At 40.3% G+C, this 22,834-nt stretch overlaps 1 protein-coding gene across 3 annotated transcripts in view; it reads right to left on the reverse strand.

The window, feature by feature from the left end:
- NUP93 (nucleoporin 93kDa) overlaps positions 1 to 22,834 on the reverse strand; it is a 119,306-nt gene that overhangs the window by 50,713 nt on the left and 45,759 nt on the right. The window contains exon 1 of one of the 3 annotated variants that reach the window (XM_011960997.1): positions 11,709 to 12,263. The exons of 1 other annotated variant lie outside the window; for it this stretch is intronic. The gene's annotated coding sequence lies outside the window, so the exon portion shown is untranslated. Of the gene's footprint in view, positions 1 to 10,058; positions 10,476 to 11,708; positions 12,264 to 22,834 lie in introns of those variants that run through there. One more of the 3 variants, XM_011960998.1, reaches the window with a different exon arrangement.

The raw sequence follows: 22,834 nt of genomic DNA on the forward strand, positions 1-22,834 counted from the left end.
GCGATCTCCGCTCACTGCACCTCCGCCTCCCGGGTTCAAGCCATTCCTCTGCCTCAGCCTCCCAAGTAGCTGGGACTATGGGCACGTGCCATCACGCCCAACTAATTTTTGTATTTTTAGTAGAGACAGGGTGTCACCATATTGGTCAGGCTGGTCGTGAACTCCTGACCTCATGATCTGCCTACCTCAGCCTCCCAAAGTATAAAACAGTAACTTATACACCAGAATACTGCTAGGATCTGTGTGCCATCTAGTGGCAGTTAGTTTCTTTCAAAGAACCCACAACTCAAGGAAAAGTAACAGCCCACTGGAATTAAAGAACTAAAAAGTTAGGCAGAACCATACCTGCCTCAGTCCAGGTCCCCCACAGATCTCCTGACTTCCCTTTCCTACCCACGTGTTTCCTTTTCCCTCCAAACTCCTCCTCCTGTGAGACGCCTCTCGTGCCTCACCCAGGAGATGTACATGTATAGCTGATGGGAAAATGAGTTCTCTGGAGAAGGGAACTGGAACTTGAAGGATGAACTGGCTCCCTGACACCGAGATGCCCCCTGGGCACAGAAAAGGCCCAACAGTTCACCTCCTGCTGGTAGATGCCAGCATCTAATGACGACCCTCAGAGCTCCCCATCACTGCTATCCCTTCATTCCCATCAAAAGCACTTATAATTGCTCACAGTCCCCCATCTGATCCTTCTGCTGTGGGTCAGCTCAATAAAGAACACCCCCAAAAACACCTGCAGGCCAGCTAGGTAAACTAACTCCTCCTGACTTCCCCATCTGTGTACTGCTCCTCACTGCCAGTGTGCTGAAACAGACCCTTGCCTAACTGGCTCCTCAAATGTGTTTTGGTTTTCAGCTTTCTATAACACATAATAGCCACCATTCAGGAAGCAATTAAGGGCCAGACTCTGCTCCAGACAATTCAAAGACATTACTGGTAATCCTTTAACAATATGAAAGAACAGACATGATCACCCCACTCTCCCCTACCTCCCCCCCTGCCCCATTTTACAGGTAAGAAGCTGAGATTTTCACATTTAACTAACTTGAGCAAGAATTCCCGACCAGGAAGAGGCAGAGGCAACATTCAAACATAGTTCTGACTGTCAAGACCCACTATTTCTGAGATACTTAGGGAAGGGTAAACCTCTGGACAGCAAAAATAAAGAAAAAATTTCTTTCTCTAAAAGGATGGAACCCAGGAGGAGAGTAAAATTTCCCTAAATTTGTTTTAATCATCAGGTTCCCCTTTACAAACAATAAAGTTGAGGCTCAGAGAATACTTATGGTATACTAATAATAGCTAACACTTAAATGGTGATTATGTTGTGCTAGGTATAAGTGTGTTACACACATCTGGCTCTAGCCCTCATTTTTAACCCAAAGCTACTGTCTCTCAATACTATTTAACTGGATCATACTTTGAAGTATATCCTTAACAGAGGTTTAAAAGTTGAGTGAGCTGTACAAAATGCTTTCTTGAGCTTCTACCAATTTAAAAGCACTGTGGGGTTCTATGTCTAGATGACCCAGTTCATACGTAGCAAAGTTCAGACTCAGAACCCAAATTTTGTAACCCATTGTTTTCCCTTTTCCACTCTCCATGCCATCTCTCATCACAGCAAATCAAGGTGAGATAAACTGGTATTTTATGCTTGTACATTTATTCCTCCCCCCACCCCCCGCCCCATACATTACATAGGAAAGAAATGAGACAAGAAATGTCAAGTTTTTGGCATTCCTCTAGAACAGCGGTTTTCTAAGTATGACTCAGAACTCACAACTGGGTCATGAAATCAACCAGTTTTTTGTTTTTTTGTTTTTTAAGAGATGGGGTCTCATCCTGTTGCCTAGGCTAGAGACAAGTGGCACAATCACAGCTCACTGCAGCCTCAAACCCCTGTGCTCAAGTGATCCTCCCACCTCAGTCTCCAGAGTAGCTGGGATTATACGTTCTTGCCACATCTGGCCCAATCAGCATTTTTTAATAAAACAAATGCAACAGAGATATGTGGTATGGGTACTGTTCTGTGAAACTTTTGTTTCAATTATATATATGTAATTGTATGTGTGTATGAGTCATAGTCTAAAAGCTTGAACTCATTGCTTTAGAGGTCAACACCATAGTATTCCAAAATAGCGCTACTATTATTGCTGTGGAACAATAAATGCCACACATCTGCCTCAGCAGTATCTCCAGTCATGTGTTCCATCTTTGACAGAGAAAGTGCTTGGCTGCCTTGCAACGTATCCTGGCAAAGAACAACCCAGAATGTAACATCGAGGTTAACTTGATTCTCCTAAGGAACGTGTAGTCACATCTCAAGGACCTGGCAGCCAAGGTGGCTCTTAAATGGCTCAGGTCAAGAAAGGCATGAAACTGCCTTATTTTTACCTATCATGCAGACTCTTGGTTTCAGAATACACATGGCAGCTAATTCCTACTGTAGAAAAAGGCAGCGAGCAAAAGGATGTTTGTTTTTGCCAAATGGCCAAATTCTCTTGGCTTATTTGTTCTCAAAAGTGAAAAGTACAATAAATAAGAGTCTTTGTGAAAAAAAAAAAAAAATTCAATATCCACCTTATCCAGGAAAGTCAGATGGCAAAAAAGTGCTCACATTGGTTCTTTCACAGTTCTGTCCTTCCCACCTATAGCAGATAAGTGACTGGACAGTTGGACAGTTATATAAAGTCTGAATTGATGAACATACAAATTTCCTGTTAAAATAAATAAACAAGAGTCTAATTTGGGCTTACAAAGCAATATGGCCTTCAAAACACAAGAGACTAGCTCATGTCTCTTTCCATTAAACAGACCAACCAGCAATCCACCATATCAAAACGTAAAAGTGAGGCATCTACTGCAGGCTGGACATTTACCAGAAGGTATCTGGTATGACACAATAATAGATGCCAGGTGCTACAAAAATCAGGTATCATCTCTCATTTTAATATGTACAATACATACAAATCAATAGGAAATCTGTAGCCAGCATTGCAAATCAAAATAACATCAACACAAAATGAGCAGTGACATCAGGAATGGTCATTGTTGCTGACAAATCATTGTTAAGACACAAGCAACAGCTAGAAAGCAATGAAGGAGTAAAGAAAATATAATAAAGCAGTTAATCAATAAAGGATCTGCTCGAAGATAAAGTAAGAATTGCAATAAGTATTGGTATACTATTAAGTATTCAGTTAGTACTAAAGTTAGTACTTTAGTTAGTGCAATGGAGAAGTATCCACATTCTAAGAAGACAGAAGTGTAAGTTGTACCATTACTTTGCTTCAGCTCATTCTAAGTAAAATAATTACTCCCTGAACCTCTCCCAAACCTTCTTGCCATTTCTGAACCAATGAATGACCTCTTCTAAAAACTTCTCTTGGATAAAATTAGTACAAAGGTAAAAAACTACTTATGGAGAAAATGAGGAAGGATGAAGTAAGATACTGTTTTCAGATGAGCACAACAGAAATCCTGCCAGTACCTGGAGAGCCTCTGGGCTTATCAGATGGTGTGGACTCACTTTTCATTAGCTCCCTTTTGTGGTGCCCACACGGAGAGCGCCTCAAGGATTTTTTCAAGCGCAAAGAGATGTTCATTACTGATAAAGCCCAGAAAATGAACAGAGAAATTTTAAAATTTGAGCAGTTTCAAGATTTGGGTGAACTTTCATAAGGGTTTATAGCATGTTTGGTTATTTTATTAGACCACTATTATTGCAATAAAGTAAGAATACATAAAATGTCAGCTGACAAGGCCTATGAGAGACTGAATTTCCTTCTGCAAGGAATATAGACTGAACAGCAAGTCCAGGCTTTCTTCTCCAACTCAGATATTTAAAGTTCCACTGACTGTTTTTTTGTTTTGTTTTGACATGGAGTTTTGCTCTTGTTGCCCAGGCTGGAGTGCAGTGGCACCATCTCAGCTCACTGCAACTTCTGCCTCCTGGGTTCAAGCAATTCTCCTGCCTCAGCCTCCTGAGTAGCTGGGATTACAGGTGCATGCCACCACGCCCAGCTAATTTTTTGTATTTTTAGTAGAGATGGGGTTTCATCATGTTGGCCAGGCTGGTCTCGAACTCCTGACCTTAGGTGATCCACCTGCCTCGGCCTCCCAAAGTGCAGGGATTAGAGGTGTGAGCCACCGCACCTGGTCCCACTGCTTGTTTTCTACAAAAATTTTAATATTTTAAATTGTTCGTTCACAGAGTACATATATAACTTCAAAAATAACCCTGCAGAAAGCAGCGCTAAGCGGGCAGAGCTGACATTCGCCAACTGTAATATGTTTTTAATGCTGTTATATGATTTCTTGCTGTGCATTTATGCAAAAGCCTAGCTGCTCTCATTCAGCAGGTGGCAGCAGACGCTGTAAGAGTGGCTGTGGAGTTCCACCATTTGCCAGCTCAACAGATCCATCACTGCTGCAGGCAGCTCTGGAGCCACAGGTGGCAGACCTTGGCGATATAACATGGCACTGTGCGGGCACCAGGCCATCTGTCACTGTCAGACTGCTGGGTTCCATTTTGTACATGGTTTCTGCTATTGGGCTAAAAAAATGTCCACACAATTGTGTAATGGATTTGTGTCCATTAAGGCAAAACAAATTACTTGCCCCCATGATTTAAATTGGTTTTCAGAATGGTCTATAAATTCTCACAGGTTAAAGAGAATTGAATGTGCATAAGGTGATTCAAAACCTGACAACACATGGCACTGGGCAGTGCTTCCTCCTGGACCAGAAAGGGCTTTACAGGCAACACTTCGGCCCAAGTGTGCTGGCAGGCTTGGTCCCTTCAGGGGCATGCCATTATAGCTGTGATATAATTCCATCTGCACCTTTGCCTTCTGGGAAAGCTACAGGCCTTAGAGACACTAATGTAAATCTATCCAAATGCCTTTCACAGACTCTACCTACTACCACCCCTCCACCTCCCAGAAAAAGGAAAAAAAAAAAATTATCATGCAACAAAAACCCAACTTCAAAGATTTCAGCATCGGGTAAAATAAATAAATAAATAAATAAATAAGAGGTGGGACTCACCATGACCCAGAGGGGAAAGCTACAGGGAAAGTCATCTGCAATAATGGGGACATGCCATTCCTGTGGTGGGGTACTGAGGAGACCAGAGATGCATGACACATCTCCCTTGTCAACACAATGTAGGCACATGAGTACTAGATGGCTCTTCTACACCACAGTATCAAGCTGGGGCTGCTTAGCACATCTGTTGCTGCACTTGGGGAGGAAGGCCAAGGTTAAGGGCATTCCTATAATGGCCATTTAAATCTCCGTGCTACTGTTGCAAAGCCAGTTCTGCCCCTTTTAGGGGCCCTGCAGCATTTCTGTTATTTGCTACTTCTCTCTCTGGTCATCTCAGGAAGAAAAGCAGTCCTTCCAGCTCAGTTACTAAAGGGCTCTGAGACTCCGTATGGAGTGGAAACAAGTTAAGGGCATAACATAAATGAATAAAATGATAAATCATGGCTACCCAGGCACCAATGAGAGAAAAAAATGCTTCTCAGCAGAACCTCTCTCTTCTCCCAAATCCAGTAAAGCCCTATGCTACCCTTTTAGGGTTGTAGAAGCAACTTTCCTTTGGAGGTTACAAGAGGGATAGGGAGAGGAATTGACTTGCTCTGTACGGCTACTTTACCACCTCCAGAAAATCAGGCCAGAGCCTGTGCGTGTCCTAGTGAGAAGGGCTGTGATGCAGCAGGATGTGCCAGGCTGTGGTGGAAGGGCCTCTGCTGGCCATCCTCTCTCTCCTCTCCTGGGAGGGTAGGGGAAACAGGAGCGACAGAAGTCCAGTGGGGGGAGGGAGAGCAGCCAGCCAACTGCTCTCAGACTGCTGAGGTAACCCCAGGAGAGAAAGCAGGGGTAACTAACTGTGAGCATTTTATCCTCTTCCCGCAACCACTCCAAAAAGGCTAGGGCTAAACTTTGGAGACACAAGAAAAGAGAGGATTTGGAGGAGAAAATGGTTCAATCTAGCTTCGCAAATGGAATATTAACAGTGTGTCACAGTATGTCTGGCTTCAGAAAGCAGCAGCAGAGCCCTCTCCTCACCCAAGGTATAAATAGATCTAAAAAATATTAATCTCATAGTCACGCTAAGGTGATGGGCAAGGTAAGGAAGATACATTCAGGGATGATAAAAAATGTTTCAATATGTCTTTAGGGAACTGATATCTACCTTCAAAATGGATTAATCCACATCCAAAGGACTCTGGATGCTAAAACCGCACTGCAGTATAAAACGGGAATGCATCAATAACGGCCTTTATCATGACCAGCATTCCTTCCCACAGCTCCCGAAACCTACCCTACAAGAACCCACTAAAGCAATCCTGTACTATTAAAAGCACACACACAGATCTCCAGCTTTGTCGTATCTAGTGTCTTTTTCCCTTTGGAAAAAAGAAATAAAATCAAGATTTGGGGGCCATGAGCAGGAAAGGACAGCAGAGGGTGTGTCTCACAGTCAGTCAGGTGGGAGCTGAGCAGCTTTGTCAGGCTGGTTTCTACAGCACTCAGGATTAAGCCTCGAGTTCTACTTTGCAAGCACAAGGAACGCTGTTAGGACAATGTTGGGGAACCAAGTCTCACATTTCCCTGCTGGTACACGGTGTCAGTCATTTACACTGCAGTCGAAAATCACAGCTCCTCCTGCTATGCAGCAATGCTTATGCTGATGGGATTGGAGCACCAATCATCACAGATCTGTCACAGAAAAGGGAGCTCTGGTTTTGCTGCAGTTTCTTCTTATTCAGACATTCTTTCTTCAAAAATGAATTTGTTTGGAGACTACTAAAACAAACAGACCTTCCCTTTTGTAATTTCACGTTCTCTTAAATGGAATTTGTCAAGGTATTCCTTTGTCAACAGTATTGGTGATTTCACACACTCTAAAACCTTAATTAAGTTTGGAAACACTGTGACTTTACCCTGTCAGAGCTGAGGAATACTGCAGAATGCAACACTCACTATTGTCACCACAGGTATGAAAAACATGAAACACTGCTTAGCTGGAATGGCAAATACAGGCTGTTGCCTGTAAAGAGGGATGGTAAGACCATTATTCAAATACAAATTGCCTGAAACTGACAGGGAGCTAACACCTTTCACCTAGCTCATCCTTACAGAGAGGAGAAGGGGAGACTCTGCCCTGCAGGACCCCTCACACCTAGACTTAAAGAGGTCATGACCCGCTGAAAGGACATGTCAGAATGCCTGGCTCCATCCTAGCTTACAGCACATGAACGTAACAACTCTGCCCATCCCGGGAGACTTCACCCTTCACGCCGAGTCAACACAATGGACCCAAAATCTCAACTTGCAAGATAGAGTTTATTTTTAAATGTTTGTTTATAAATGCTTATCATCTTCAACACAGGCCCGGGAAGACTCCAAGCACAGCTCAGTAAGCAATTTCTGGCACAGCTGAAAAGGAACATCTCTGTGAGTTAGGTTGCTAAGGCAAAGACAAGACAGACTTTGCTGAAAGCTCAATCCATTAGATCAATCAGTCACCAGCAAGCCGGCAGAGAAAGAAATGGAGTCAGATGCTGACAGAGATGTAGCGCAGCAAAGATTAGGAGTCAGGTGGTCCAGATTTAGGGCAAAATCGACTGCTTTCCAGATGTACGACCTTGAGAAAGTTATTTAACTGCAATTAAGCCTTCCTTTACTTAACTGTAACATGAGCTGATTGCACTAAACTCTAAGGCCAGCACCAGAACTCCAACTCCATGAGAGGTGGGAACAGGTGCGAAATCAACACTGTCATTACCACTATGACTACTGTTCACGTGCAAAATAATCCATACCCTGAACCACAAAAGAAAATAAGCTTTGTTTTTGAAGGTGGCCAAAATACATATTTTATATACAAAATAACTAAAACCCACAAAGAGCCAGAATGAAAACCAGAGACAAATAACATAGTTTCGTAGGAATGCTACTTCACCTCACCATAAAGGAGAAGCATGCTGTCCTTTGTTTTCTAAAAATTCACCCTATATTGGAAGGAGTAAATTTTTATGCTAAAAAAGAAAAAGAAAGCATAAGGCAAGGCATTTCAGAAGTATTAATACAAAATACTTTGAATTCTATTTTAACCATGTTTGCCATCAATTTCTTAAAAGGAACATTTGAAGCCATCTACATATAGGTGCTAATTATATCTTCGAAAATCTCAAAATTTTTATCTTCTAACAATAAAAAATGGCTGTAAATAGGCAAGGCAGTGCTCCTAAAGGTGTCTTCAAACTTAATTGAAAGAAAATAATTCGTGCGGTCCACCCCTTATCAGTGTTCCTGGTGACGCCATTTTACTCCTTCCTCTCTGCCATCTTAGTACCACGGAATGTTTCCTAGCGAGCTGGCTGACATGCTTGCTTATCCACATTATGGTACTGCCAGAGCAGTCAAAGGTTTGATACAAATACACTTTTTGTTGCAAAAAGAACCAATCCCTGATTCTTCACTATCAGCCAGGCTAAAATTTCATGAGAAAACTGAAGTTTCCAGATTGAAGAGGTTCAGGAATCCCCTACGAGTACCAGAAAGGACAGCCTCTTCCGAGCAGCCAAACTTGAGTAGACCATGGTGGAGGCAAAGAATATAGGAATAAACTGGGTCTCTGCTACCTCCCCCAGGGTACTTAATACCTAGCCTTATAATAAAGCCAGCAAAAGGAAAAAAGACCAGGATCTTCAACCAAGTTTTACTGTAAAAATTTCAAAGGGAGGCTTTGTGACACCCCCCATGTCATCCAACCAAACATTTTATGCAAGCAAATCTGCAGTTAAAATGGAGTTCTAATTTGCTGACCTAAAACTCTTTCAAGGTGCAAGCCTCATAAAAACCAAGGGAAAAGAATCCTTTGCATTCTACCATATATTTATTTAGGCTCTTATTCTGTAAATTAATATTTGTGCCACAGATTTATGGATCTTGTAGGATTCTAACCAGGGCTTAGAACAACTGAACCTTCCTATGTCAATGAAAAGGCAGATGTGAAGAAAATCATTTTCTCCCTAGCTTCCAACATCTATTAATTAGAGAAGACAGCACTCACTAAGTAGGATAAACAGGAGCTAGTGCAACAAGACCTAGAAGAACAGCTGGCTTTATAAATTTGATATCAAGTTAAAAGGATTCTCAGATACCCCGTTCTGTGAAGCTTCAACTCCTGAAACAGCTAATAAAGCATGCTGAGCAAATTCTTCATGGTAAAGTTTACTATAAAATACCCTCACTATAAATTCTTCAGGGTTTAAAAGATAAAAATTCTTCAGCCTTTAAAGGAAACACAAATCAAAGTTAAAATCCACTTCTTTCCTCTTAGTAACAGTACAAAGGAACAAAGAAATAAGCTGGGTCAAATCCAATTAATTTTAATAATCAAGATTTATAAGCTTACAATTACAAACAAGAGTTTTACACAAGCAACTTTGAAGTTACAACTATTAATTAAGTAGAAGGCACTAAAAATTATTCCCATGAGTGAAAGTGAAAGCCTCAATCTATTGATCTTCGAAAACAAAAATCTTGTTTTGTCAAAACATTTGTTTCTTGTGTATTTTAAGCAGCTATTACAGGTCATTAACCTGGAAACATTTGCATAAAAAACAAGAGCAAAAATAAGAAACTAAAATTAAAATCCAGCAATTCTTTTCAGGAATGGGAAACAGAGTGTTTTTAAAAGACAGGGAAAAGAAACCTGAACTCTTTCAAATTTATCATATTCAGATTTCCTTTTCCTCTCAAGTGTCATTTCCATTCATGACTAGTGATAAATTCATACTTCTCATTAACTTAAATTACTGATGAATAATTAAAACCATGTGCTAAAATCACTCATAAAACCTATATTTCAAGTATATATATCACACCTGGTTTTTGAGAAATACATTAAAAAAAAATCCAAGAACCTCTGTGTTACACTTTTCATATTTGCAGCGTTCATTTAAAAGTCTATTTTGCATATTCAACCAAAAGCAAATTTTCAACCTCTCCCCGCTATGAGTAAAAGAAATACTTACTGTAGACAAAAGAATTCCATTTTCTTTGTGGGAATATTCTTCACCTTCCTAAAGAACTCTTCTATACAATGTGCAAATTCATTTTCTTAGTTTTACAGTAACAAAGCTTCTGTGCCATAGAACCTAATGTAAATGAAATGGCCTTGCAGCTGCCTTCAGAATCCAGCTCACCTCAACCATGATACAGCTAATTGTTAAAAATGGTGGCTGAGACATTTTCCATACATTAAATTAAGGAGCTCTGATGAAGGCGCTGGCATCCACCCACTTCAGACAAAGGAGAATAATTTGCAACTGTACCAAGGCATGGATAATTGAGTCATCTCCCACACAGGGTCAGTGTTAGAGGTTTCCTCCATCTTTACAAAATGCAAACCACATCTCATTGTCTCATCTCAGAAATCGATTCTTTGCAATGCTGCACTGGGTCAGAGTTTCAAAGGAATCTTAGTCATGGGTAAATCCAGAACTCCAATGCCAAGAGGAGCCGAATTCTCACAGTTCCTTTCCCTCTGCTGAGCAGCTCTCCTCTATTCCACAACTGACAGCTCCTCAAGTCTTCCTATTGTTAAGAGTAAAGAAAGTCCCCATACCTCCAAAAGGAAATAAACCCCTCAACTAGGGTGAACAATTTCCAAGTATAAGCTTCAGAAAGAGGTCCAGACCCCACAGGTCCCACAATACAAATAACATTCTTTAGGATAAAAAGCCATACACATCATCATATTTTGTTGTTGCTTTTAAGGGAAGACAACAAACAAGCTGCTTTTTAATGCAGAATTAAATGTATTGTATCTTTGATATTAATCAAGGTATTAAAAGTATTACAGGCAACATTTGTAATTCTATCACCCTCCAGATAATGCTTACATGACTTAGGAAGTTTTCATTTCACTTACACAAATTATATTCTCTAGCCAAAAATTTGAAATATACTTAAAGGACTCCTATCATCTCTTTTGAGGCTGAATTTAAGAAATAAAAAAGAACCATCTCAATTTAAATTGCCAATATTTAGTAAATACTTAGGAATCCTCATCTTTGGTGTTACTATTTAATTCTTCTCATTTCAAGCCTTATGCTAAAACATTTCATGAGATAGTTCAAAAAATTTCTAATGGTACTTTGTCCCTAATCACCAAATATAAAGGACTGAATTCCTAAAGGATCCTACACACACAACACACACACACACACACACACACTCTCTCTCTCTCTCTGTCTCACCTGCAATCTCAAAGGAGGATCTAGTTTTAGCAAGTAAAATAAATTCTATTTTCATATTCCACCTCATGCAACAATTCTGCACTTCACATGTATCTCCTTTAAAAATCCTAAAGACCACACTACTTGCTACTTAAAGAAGAAGTTCACAAAAATCCCAATAACCAACTATTTAAATCTTTAAGCAAATGCTGCCCCACCCAATAGATTTTTAAAAGAAAAATATTAGAATGGCAAGATACAAATCTCAACAATTCTCAGAAGAATCAAGTACTTCTTCTATCAAATGAATTAACTACTTCCAAATTTATCTCAAATTTTCAAACAAACCAAGACCTTGTCTTTCAGAGGCACAGCAACAACATGCTGCCACTCTATTTACCAGGGTCCATTTGTCTTAATTTCTTAAAACACGGGCAATCCTACCTGCAGCTCTTAAATTTAAGGAGTTACAGAACGGTCGATGCTGTCGGTCACTGCAGCTCTTCCATACCTTCTTATATGAGATGAGCTCTGTCGGAACCAGTGCTCAAGTTTTTCCCACCCCAACTGCCTGAATTGAGGGATGGGGGTGGGGAGAAGAACAGAGAGAAGAGAAAAAGAGAGAAAGAAGAAAAAGGAAAAGAACAACCCCTCTGCAAGTGCTGATGTGACTGAAGCACTAAAGAGTCAAATTAAACAATGAGATTGCAGGGTCCCTTTAAAAAGGGTGCACTGCAGCCCCCGGAGCACAGCATCACCATTCGTTGTGCTCTACACAAATTCAGAGAAGTCAGCCGTCAGTTTGAAAGCACAAACTGATGGGAGTAACAGTTTATAGGTTACAGAAGGGTATTTTATTGTTAACGGACTGTACCAAGTTAAGATTTAAGAGGGGGAGAGACAACATGTAGGCAAGGAATGCTATGATACTTTTTTCCCCCAACCCAAACCACTGCAATTACTCTGATGTGAATTTTTGATGACTTCCGACATCTTGCACGGTTAATAATCGCTTCAGCTGTCATGTTTGGTTAATGTGGAAAATGCCTTTGCTGCATTGTGATGCAGTGCTGTGGCCACAGATTGTAACACCAGTTGTGAAGCTGGTCCCTTAACTGAGCAGCAGGAATTTGCACATGCCATGATGCTAAAATAAATGGTAGTTAAAAGATTTTATACAGCAGCAGACAGATTCTGCCATTTTAGTCTACAGTATGTGTAGCTACAACATACAGAAGCATCTCAGATCATTGTGCCCTTGTCAATTGTACTGTCCTTCAAGCAGAACAGTAAATTCGCCATCTTAAATGTTTGGCCTCTTAGTAGTTAAAAGATTTTGATACTGTTTAATAACTATTCAGATTAATTATAGCTTTGAAAAGAACAGAGGTTATTTGCATTTCAGGAATATTCAGCCAATGAAACTGTCACTGACACAGGAAAATGCAGACCTTTTATTAACATATGCTCAGCTCAACTGTCACTTCTTTGTACAACATTTAGGGGAAAATATATGATGTGTAAGTAATGAATATTCCCATTCTACTGCAATGATTTTTAAAAGTGCTACTCAGGAAGGGATTTTTTTCCTCCATGTTTTAACATATAACCTGAAAATTAAGGACTACATTAAAATATTATGTTTTTCACTGTCAAAAAAGGAAATTCAGTGGAGCAAACAACTGTACAATTACAGGAACGCTTATGAAAAAGCAAAGATAGAGCCACGCTAAGACCAAGGCACCAGATGATTAAAGTCAGGCTGGTCAGGTGATGGGCCATCATCATGATGCAGACTGCAAAAGAAAAATAGAACCATTCTCTCCTCAAAAAAAAAAAAAAAACCCACAAACCCTAAGATTGCAATCTGTTGGTTGCAAAACCAACATCTATACTGCAGAACCTGAAAGCCACATAATATTTGTCAATTTCATGATATATTTTTATATAAATATTAACTTGGCTATTTAGCGTACAGAATTTGACTACTGACGGTTCTTACTCATCTACCATCATTATTTTTGTATTTTAAGAAGCAAAACCAACTTACATTGTTCCTTTAAAAGAACAAATATAATTAACTTATTTCTTATATCAGAACTTTTGCCAATTAAATACCCAGAGTTGAGATGTTTCAGACATTTCTGCCTTACAAAAACAAACAAAAAACCCCAACTAAACTAAAAAGAATGAACATAGGAATACACTGGGGTCTGAATAGTGAATAACAATGAAAGAACTTGTGTTAGTAGCATAAAAATCAACTCATGATTTCCTTTATTTTATTCATTGTGATAACACCAAATGGCATAATTTGGAGGTGCATGTGTTAACAAGCACTGTAAAGCTGAAGAGCTTTCTAGTTTTCTTACCCTAACTTAAAATTAACTGCACCAACAGTGCTATGTGGTGTCATAGCAGATGTCACAGTAGTTGTAGCTAACATTCAACAATCAAGCTTTTTTTGTTCCAGACCCAATACAAGGTACCCCTAACAGCTGAGAAAACGGCACAAGGAGGGAGGGAGAAACGTGTGTGTTGAGGGTAGCTTTGAAATTAACCAGGCTCAGCTTATGCTCCAATTATTGAACAAAAGACAATCCTGGGGGACCTCTCTCTGAACCAGTGCAAGAAGCAAACTCTTTTGTTTCTGATCAAATAAATACTGTATTGGAGCATGGTGGATATACAGCAATAGGAGTCTCTGCCTGGGGATGAAAAGAACCCAAAGACCCAAGTGTGGTTAAAGTCAAACTATTTCACGGATGTAAAACCTGTTCCCAAGGGACACATCTGAGGTTCACCACAGGGGAGTAAGAAAACCCTCTTTATTTACTGAAAATAACCTCACCAAGTCACTGTTAAAACATTTTTCCTCTTTAGTATTGCCAGCAAATAAATTAAGAGGGTATTTCTCTATGCTAGCTAGAATAAATTCTAAATCAGCTCAGCCCCTTCTTCCTCCATCTACGAGTATCCCAAGGACTAGATGAGAGTCTGGCTTGGAGTTGCAAGATATGCTGGCTGGAAAGGACCTCAGAGCAGAAGTGCCTTCAGACCCCAGATGCCTGAATAGGTAAGGAGGTCACAACAAAAATGCTGCAAAGAAGTCACTTTACAAAGGAGGTGCTTCTCTACTTATTTGTCACTAACTGAACATAAAGTGATCTACTCCTAAATTTGGTAGTCCATTGTTTAATTTTGTATTTTGGCTTTATATAACCCTAGACACCAAAAACCAACACAAAAAGAAAAGGGTTAAAAACGAACAGATCCAGCATTTATTAATAAAAGGGATTAAAGTGGGCTCACTTAAACAAATGTAGAAATTATAGTCTAGAAAAGGGAGCTATTGAACTTTTGTGGTTCAAGTAGAGCTATAATAATTGCCAGTAAAATAACATTCAAGTGAACAACCGTAGAGCTCTATAGTACAGTGACCATATACAGGATTTACCCAGAAAAACTTTTACAGATACCTGGTGGCCTCTGCTCTGTCTTCTGCCAGGTTCTCCTGGCTGCTGGGAAGATCAAGTAATAGTACTGGTGGGTAAGTGCTTTTAAGAGTAAAGAAGGGGCCGGGCGCGGTGGCTCAAGCCTGTAATCCCAGCACTTTGGGAGGCCGAGACGGGTGGATCACGAGGTCGGGAGATCGAGACCATCCTGGCTAACACGGTGAAACCCCGTCTCTACTAAAAAATACAAAAAATTAGCCAGGCGAGGTGGCGGGCGCCTGTAGTCCCAGCTACTCCGGAGGCTGAGGCAGGAGAATGGCGCGAACCCGGGAGGCGGAGCTTGCAGTGAGCTGAGATCCAGCCACTGCACTCCAGCCTGGGCAACAGAGCGAGACTCCGTCTCAAAAAAAAAAAAAAAAAAAAAAAAAAAAAAAAAAAAAAAGAGTAAAGAAGGAAGCCAGGTGAGGCTGGGTGGTGGACTCCCTCTATGACCAAACTCCCAGCTTTCTGAGATATAGCTGGGATAGCTGGGTCCCTGCTCCCTTTCCACCCCATCGCTACCAACCTCCTCCTGGCTTCTTCTCACTGAGACCTGGGCCCTTTGTCTCCTGCTAAACATTTCTCCTATTACACATTCATTTTTACTGCCACAATTCTCTCTATGCCCGTGGCTCTTGAAAATTCTGTATGGAGCTGTTTTCTGAGCAATTTTCTTACCCCATCTCCAAATGCTTCAGGAGCATTTCCACAGTGATAGCTTACCAGAATATCAGAAACGGAAATGAAATCTCAACTCTCAATCTAGTTAATCTTCCAATTCCTTAGCCTCAACAAAAAGCACCCATCCTTTTCCTTGCCCCAAACCTCACGCAATTTCTGAACATCCTTCTTAAGTCCATCAGGCACCACATGTGACAGATGTTTTATCCCAAATGTCCCTCACACATCTTTTTCTTCTGTTTTCTCAGCTACCACATTGGTCCTGGCTGTCGTCACCCCAAAGTTGTATTACTACAATTGCCTCTGAATGTCATCTAGCAGCTATCCTTCCACTGGCCAAACCAACTTCCATAAGCATTGCCATGCCCTCCCTCCTTTCTTCTCAACATTTACATGCTCCGAAACTTTCAACACCTACCGCCTACACTCCACTGCCTGGCAGTCACTCCTTCCATGTTTGACTGCCCTTCCCTGACAGACTTTTCTTCTTAGCACATAACTTCCGTTTCTTACCTCCCTGACTTTGGTCAGGTTATTACTCTTCTTTCACTTCCTGCAAGCTAAACCCATTTCATTTTTCAAGGCCCATCTGTTCCAGGGAGTCTTTCCCAACTACCCCAGAATTCAGTCATTATTAACCGCTTCCATGCCTCTGAACTCCCATGGCATTTAGAATCATTCAGTCTGTCTGTCACTTTACACAGCTTGGACAGTTTGATCTTGCAGGAATGTTGGTGTTGGCTCTCCAGGTAGAAGACAAAACTTCCAGAGGGCAGCATCAAGAATTTGTATTTATTCGAATTATCTCCATAGTGCTGTCCTTAATGGGCACTCAACAAAACCACTTCTTAATTTTTATTAGTGTTTACCAGGCCCTGCCCAGGTAGATGCAGGCAGTTACACTTAAAGGAGAGCTAAATATTACTTTTGCTTGTTCTTTCAAATCTTTTCAGCTCCCTGAGATAATTCCAGCCTCAGGTGGTAAAATACTAAGGCGGTTCTTGGCCAATGTGCCAAGGCACTAAGCTCTTTTTTGTGACTAAACATCATTACCAACAGTATTCAATTCCCAAGCTTGGCTTCCTTATTATATGCAAGTAGAGCCACGGAAGTTTGGGGAAAATGAGAGGCCTGACCCAAAGTCAGTGGTATGGCATTCACAGCTCATCTGTCCTTACTAATCTGCTGAGAATGAAAAAGCAATCTGCTAATTTATCACGACATTTCATCCTGAATATTATTTTAAGTGAGGAACACTAGATTTAGGCAGTCAATAAAAAAAACAGAAGATTTCTGCACAGCCTTATTTAGCAATAAAACAAATTACAGTTCATTCTCTCTTGCTGATACACAAACTATACTGCCCAGCGGTCAAGAAACAACAGGGAAAAGTAAGTTTTCCTGGCTACCAAGTTCCTACTTCCCCAGAGTGGTGGTTCTGCCTTTGATATGACTATAAACCAAAAGGGTGAGAGCAGGGTTTATAGGTGGGCCAGGCACTTAATGCAATTGGGTGAAAGAAATTTCAGAATTAAGATTTCCACTTTAAATGTGTTTTCAAGAAGTAGTTCCCCAATAAAAGCAATTACTAATGGGAAGAGGCTAAAATGGGAAGAGGAGTATAGTTCTCAATATTTCTCCAGGGCAATTCACTACAGTTTTAAGCAGGCTCCCAGATTTCTGAAAATCAAAATGGTTAAGGCTCTTTTCCTATCGGTCTGTCTCTGTTTCTGTCACACACACACACACACACACACACACTCTCTCTCTCTCTCTCTCTCAGCATCTATTAAGCCTTGGTATTTAGACAGAGGGAACAAATGAGACTTTCAGCAAGAACTTGTAGAATATGTGAAGAAGTTCTACCACAGTAAAAAATAAATGGAATAATAAGATATATGTTTATTGGATTCATAGCCACAAAATTTCAGGCACAGAGAGACTCAAACTCAGGTTCTGGCCCAGGTCCTGGCTTTGGGCCCAAGACCTGGCTTTCTTGTTTCCTTACAGAGAGAGCTCTTGGCACAGCACTATGGGACATGTACTGAGGAAAACTGCATGGGTGCCTGCTAGAGCCCCAGATTTCATGGAATTTTAAGTCATTACATGGGGGATGGTGGTAGTTGCACAAGAATGGCTTCTAGCTTGTTAATTCTTGTTACCAATGTACTTTTCACAACAGATGTATTTCTTGCCAGGTTGATTGTAAATAGAATTCTTTTAAACAAATTCTATTTTAAATTCAGCAGGGAAGCTGTTATTTGAAGGAATACTAAAGCTGAACATTGTCCCAAGGTTTCTTTACAAATCCAGATATTCAGATTTGGATTTGCTTATTAAAAGCAGAGTCCATCATAATTTTACTATTATGTTAAAGAAAAGACACTAAAACCTTAATTTTTATATAGTTTTTGCAGATATTCATTATTTGTGCTACTATCTGGAAAACAGTGATATGGCCAGATACTGGTAAGAAAAATACAAAATAAAAGACTCCTCAACAGAAAGAAAAGGATTATTAAAATTATCCAACCCTCAACGATTTAAACAAGGGGGAAAAAAAACCTATTTCTTTCATTATCAGGTTAGAGTTTTACCCACTGACATAAAAAAAATGTAGCTTTCTGTAAGTTTTCTATGAAGAAAACTTAAAGGCAAAATTTTATTTTTCCATCAATCCCTATTATAAAATTGAAAATCGCATTCCTCAAAGCGATAAAAAAAAAAAAAAAAATCTGGCACCAACAAATAAAAGTATATTCAAGGACATAAACCTTAAGAAAAAAAAAAAAAACTATAACCAGAGTAAAAATGCTGAGAAATGACAGTAAAATGAATTTGAAATAGCAACTACGGTAATGACCTATGGGATACCGGTCCTACACGGAAGGTGAGAGAGGTGAGAGCACCCCTGCCTTTCTTCACCCCTACTTCAGGTCAGGATAGACAACCATGGCAAGGGAGGGGTGGCCTTGTCTATGGGGCCCTATAAAATACTGGGTTGGGCTTTCATCCCTGTACCTGTGCCCTCCTCATCTCAAAATAGGGGCACAAGGATCTGCAATTCTAAAATTTTTTTTGGAAAAATAGGCTGATTTTAAAATCCACTTTCCCCACACTGTTCTCTCCATCAGTCTTCCAGCAGGTATGCGCAAATGGTTTTAAAAACAATGGTCCAGTTTTATTAACATGCTTCTTAACACTAAGTCCTCCAGCAGACTACTGAGGAGACCAAAATGTTTCCAGTTCTACTATTTTGCCATCTCACACCCTTAAGAAGATACTGGAGCATTTTAAGTAGCCAGATTCCCTCAGGAAAACCTACAACACTGAAACTGTAATAAGAATGGGGACTATATTACATCCACTTAAAGTGCTTAACACAGCATCATGCACAAATAAGTGCTCAACGTGACTGATTAACCTATAAATTGCTGAGTATTATTATTCAGAAGTTCTAGAAATGTCTACATAACTCCAGATGGTCATCAGCCTTTTCCAACTGTAGTGTTTCTTGGCAAACTATCATTTAGCATTTAATCTGGTGAAGTGTTCCTATGAAGCTACCTACACATTATTAGAACTTAATTTGGGCTGGGTGTGGTGGCTCACACCTGTGATCTCTGCACTTTAGGAGGCCAAGGTAGGTGGATTGCTTGAGCTCAGGAGTTTGAGACCAACCTGGGCAATATGGTGAAACCCTGTCTCTAGAAAAAACACAACAAATTAGCCAGGCATGATGGCATGTGCCTGTGGTCCCAGCTACTCGGGAGGTTGAGGTGGGAGGATCACTTGACCCTGGGAGGTGGAGACTACAATGAGCCCAGATCACACCACTGCACTCCAGCCTGGACAACAGAGCAAGACTCTGTCTCAAAAACAAAACAAAACAAAAAAAAACTTAATCTGGTGACTGATAGGACCACCCACATATGAATTCTAAAATCAAGCAGTGATCAAGTCCAGTGGAAAGCATACTGAAAAAAGAGTCAGAACAACTGGGTTCTAGGTAACCAAATCATTCACCTCATGCCTCAGTTTCTTCATCTGCGAAATGAGAAAATACCACCAGACCAGGATAAAGTAAGAGCACTGCATGTATCTTCAACTATCTATACAATAGGATTTCTTCAAAGCCAAGAGAAGCCATTTAAATGATTTCTAAAACACAGGCAGCACATTTTAATACATTTTTCAAATATGCAGACTGATTTAGACATTTCCAAAGAAATACTTATTCTGCTTCTCTGCTTTCTCTCATGGCATCTGTTGTTACTAGCAGCTAAGGAAAAGTAAAATCTAATGTCATTAACAGGAGACCCAAAATCCCTAGCACACATTTCATGGTGGGGGTGGGGGGCATACAGAGAGAAGCAAATGAAAAGGTGAACAAAATGAGAATGAGAGGAGCTGGGAGAAAGGTAGAGAAATCAGGTTAATGAATAAAAACAACAAGTCCATCTTTCATCTCTCCTGGCTCCTACTGATGGCAGACGGTGTATTTAATCTGCTGAGAGACCAGATTTAAGGCCTTCTTTTGGCATAGTCCATCCATGAATTATTAACATTTGCAGAAGCAACAGCACATCCGCTCACAGCAATCAGAGAGGGTAATGATGATTAACTAAGATGGGATTATTAATCCTCCCATGTCTCCCTTTCTTCTTTATTCTCCTCTGGGCTCTGACTACTTTTTAGGTAGTATATTTTGAGCTACAGCCTTAATATCAGATTCAATATCTCTATGATGAAAACAATTATAACTGACAAATTATAAGTTGTAAGTTTTAAAATACATATGTTTTAAACATATATTTTATTGAACACTATGTCCTCGACGAAGCAAAGATAAAAACAAAGGTGGTCATAAATTTTTTATGGACTCAAACACTTAAAAGATAAATACAGTGCTTTGCAGGCTGCTTTGTTTACAGTTTAGTGAAAAAAAAAAAAAATCAGTATTAGTCCACAGGTGGACTGAGTTTAAAAGTTGGCAGTGACACCTAGAAAAGTAGGTTTACCTACACCAGACTTCTGTTATCACTTAATTCAGTAGATCTCAAGCTAGAGTACTTGTTAAAATACAGACTCTGGGTTGCGCCCTCAGAGATTTGGATTCAACAGGTCTGGGGAGGAGCCTGAGAATCACATTTCTTAAAAGTTCCCAGGTGATGCTGATGGCTACTGGTCTGAGCGCCACACTCTAGAATCACTGACCAAAAGGCTTTTCTCTGGTTGCTAAAGGTGTTCAGGGCAGGAGAGGAATGGAGGAGGAAATTAAACCCAACCTGAGCTAGAAAGTTAATACAAAGACAGAGATGAGATCAGTGGCTCCTTCCCCTTCCTAACTCCCAAGGAAAAGCCTAGATGCGTAAAAGGCTCTGCAATGCACTTGTTGCTCCAAAATAAACCCCATCCCATAACACTGCCCCATCCTCAAAAAAGAAAGTAGAATGAATAATTAACAAATGGTGAAAAGCATATATGAGGTTGGGAGGTAGATTAATTTACAACTTCATTTCCGAAACACAAGAAATACAACCAAATGTCTTCTTTCCCTGTTCTCCCTCTACTTAGAATTGGCTTTAATGTGTAATCAATCCTCTAATAAGAAATAAGTTGTAACTCTCACCTCAAACCTCGGCTTACTAAGTACTTGTGAGGACAAACCAATTCAAACTGTGTCTCCTCTGCTCTCACAATACAATGACAATCAACACAGAAGACTTCCTTTTGGGCTTTTATGGAGGCTTCCTTATGTAAGCATGCCTGATTAAACCACTGGCCACTGGTGATCAACGTAACCTTCAGCTCCTCTCCCTTCCCAGCAGGCTGGAGGAAACAGGGTCCAAGACCAAATACATATTTCGCAATATCACACAGAAATACTGTAACAGAAAACTCTTACAGGCCCTCAATACCAAGCTGAGTCAGACACTAAAAAACAAGGGTAGAAAATTAGCAGAGGCTTCAGGCAACGGCCAAAGTAAGGAAATGCACTTCAGAGTACATATTATAAGAGCAGAACATGAGCAAACTGGTTAGACAAATAAAACTAAATTCCATTTATTTGGGGTTTGCCAATGCAGAAAACACAAGTAATGAGAGTATGTAGGGCAGTGGAGAAACAAAGAAGAGGCCCACCTCTGATGGACAGCAAGGTTAGGCTCCCACAGAGCTTCTGGGCCCCCAATGGGGAAATGGCATTCCACAGACAACAGGTAAGAAATGGTCAGAGGAAAGGCAGGGACAAAACATTAAGAAATTCGACCAGTGGTGAAAGAACTGGCTTAGTGTCTTTGCAGAAAAGAATAATATGGCATTTACCCAACCAATCCATCACTTGATGCCTTCCTCAGCAAGGTATAAAGGTATACAAGGTATAAAGAATCCGGAGTCCAATCTCACTCTCCAATTGTGCTCATTCCACAGGAAGATAGCTTTGGTGGGTGCATACTGCCAAGCTGTGGGAGCCATTCTAACAGCCATGTTTTTACAGCTTACACTTGATCAGAAATATGAGAAAAAATTCTACCCAACCATGTTCTCTACCCTTCTTTTGCCCTCAATACCACTGAGGCATCTGGTACACTCCCATTAGCAATGGCAGCTCCTGCTGACAGCCAGTCTAAAAAGGCTGAGGCAAGGGGACAGGTGGCAGAGAGGAGGATGCAAAGGACAGAAGGAAAGCAAAAGTGAAAGGAAGAAAGGAGAAAAGACTAAAAAAGAAAAAGAATGAGAAAGGGAAGGGAACAGAGAAGGCGGTATCCAGCGTAACGCAGAAAGCAATATAATGGCAAAAACAAAAACAAAACAAAGAAATATTTCCTTCAATCTGCTCTAAAACCCCTGACATTCCTTCCAGCCCACCTAAAGTTCCAAATATGGCATTTGTTTCAGTTTGCTACTTTTTTTTGCTTGGCAGCAATGACCTACTCAGACAGCATAAACCCAGCACCACTTCACATAAAGGAAAACAGCAGTAAACTATGTCAGCAGTATCAACAAACATCAGTATCACTTTTTGTTCCAAAGTATATCTCAGATGGAAAAAATGAGGTTTCTCACCACTCAGTGTATAGTCCACAGAAGCCAATCATGCCAAATTACTCTTCTAAGTAGCATTCCCATCCCTAATTTAATTAACCAGCAAATCTTTCGTGCTGGAGGGAATAAATGGAAATGTCATTCCATAGAAAACAGGTGAGAAACAGTCAGAGGAAAGGCAGGGACAAAACATTAAGAAATTCCACCAGTAGTGAAAAAACTGGCTTAGTGTCTCTGCAGAAAAGAATAATATGGCATTTACCCAACGAATCCATCACTTGATGCCTTCCTCAGCAAGGCATAAGAAAAGTAAGACTACAGGACAAGCAAGGTATAAAGAATTATTTG

Source organism: Colobus angolensis, unplaced genomic scaffold, assembly GCF_000951035.1.
Source record: "Colobus angolensis palliatus isolate OR3802 unplaced genomic scaffold, Cang.pa_1.0 Scaffold531, whole genome shotgun sequence".
NCBI classification, from domain to species: domain Eukaryota; kingdom Metazoa; phylum Chordata; class Mammalia; order Primates; family Cercopithecidae; genus Colobus; species Colobus angolensis.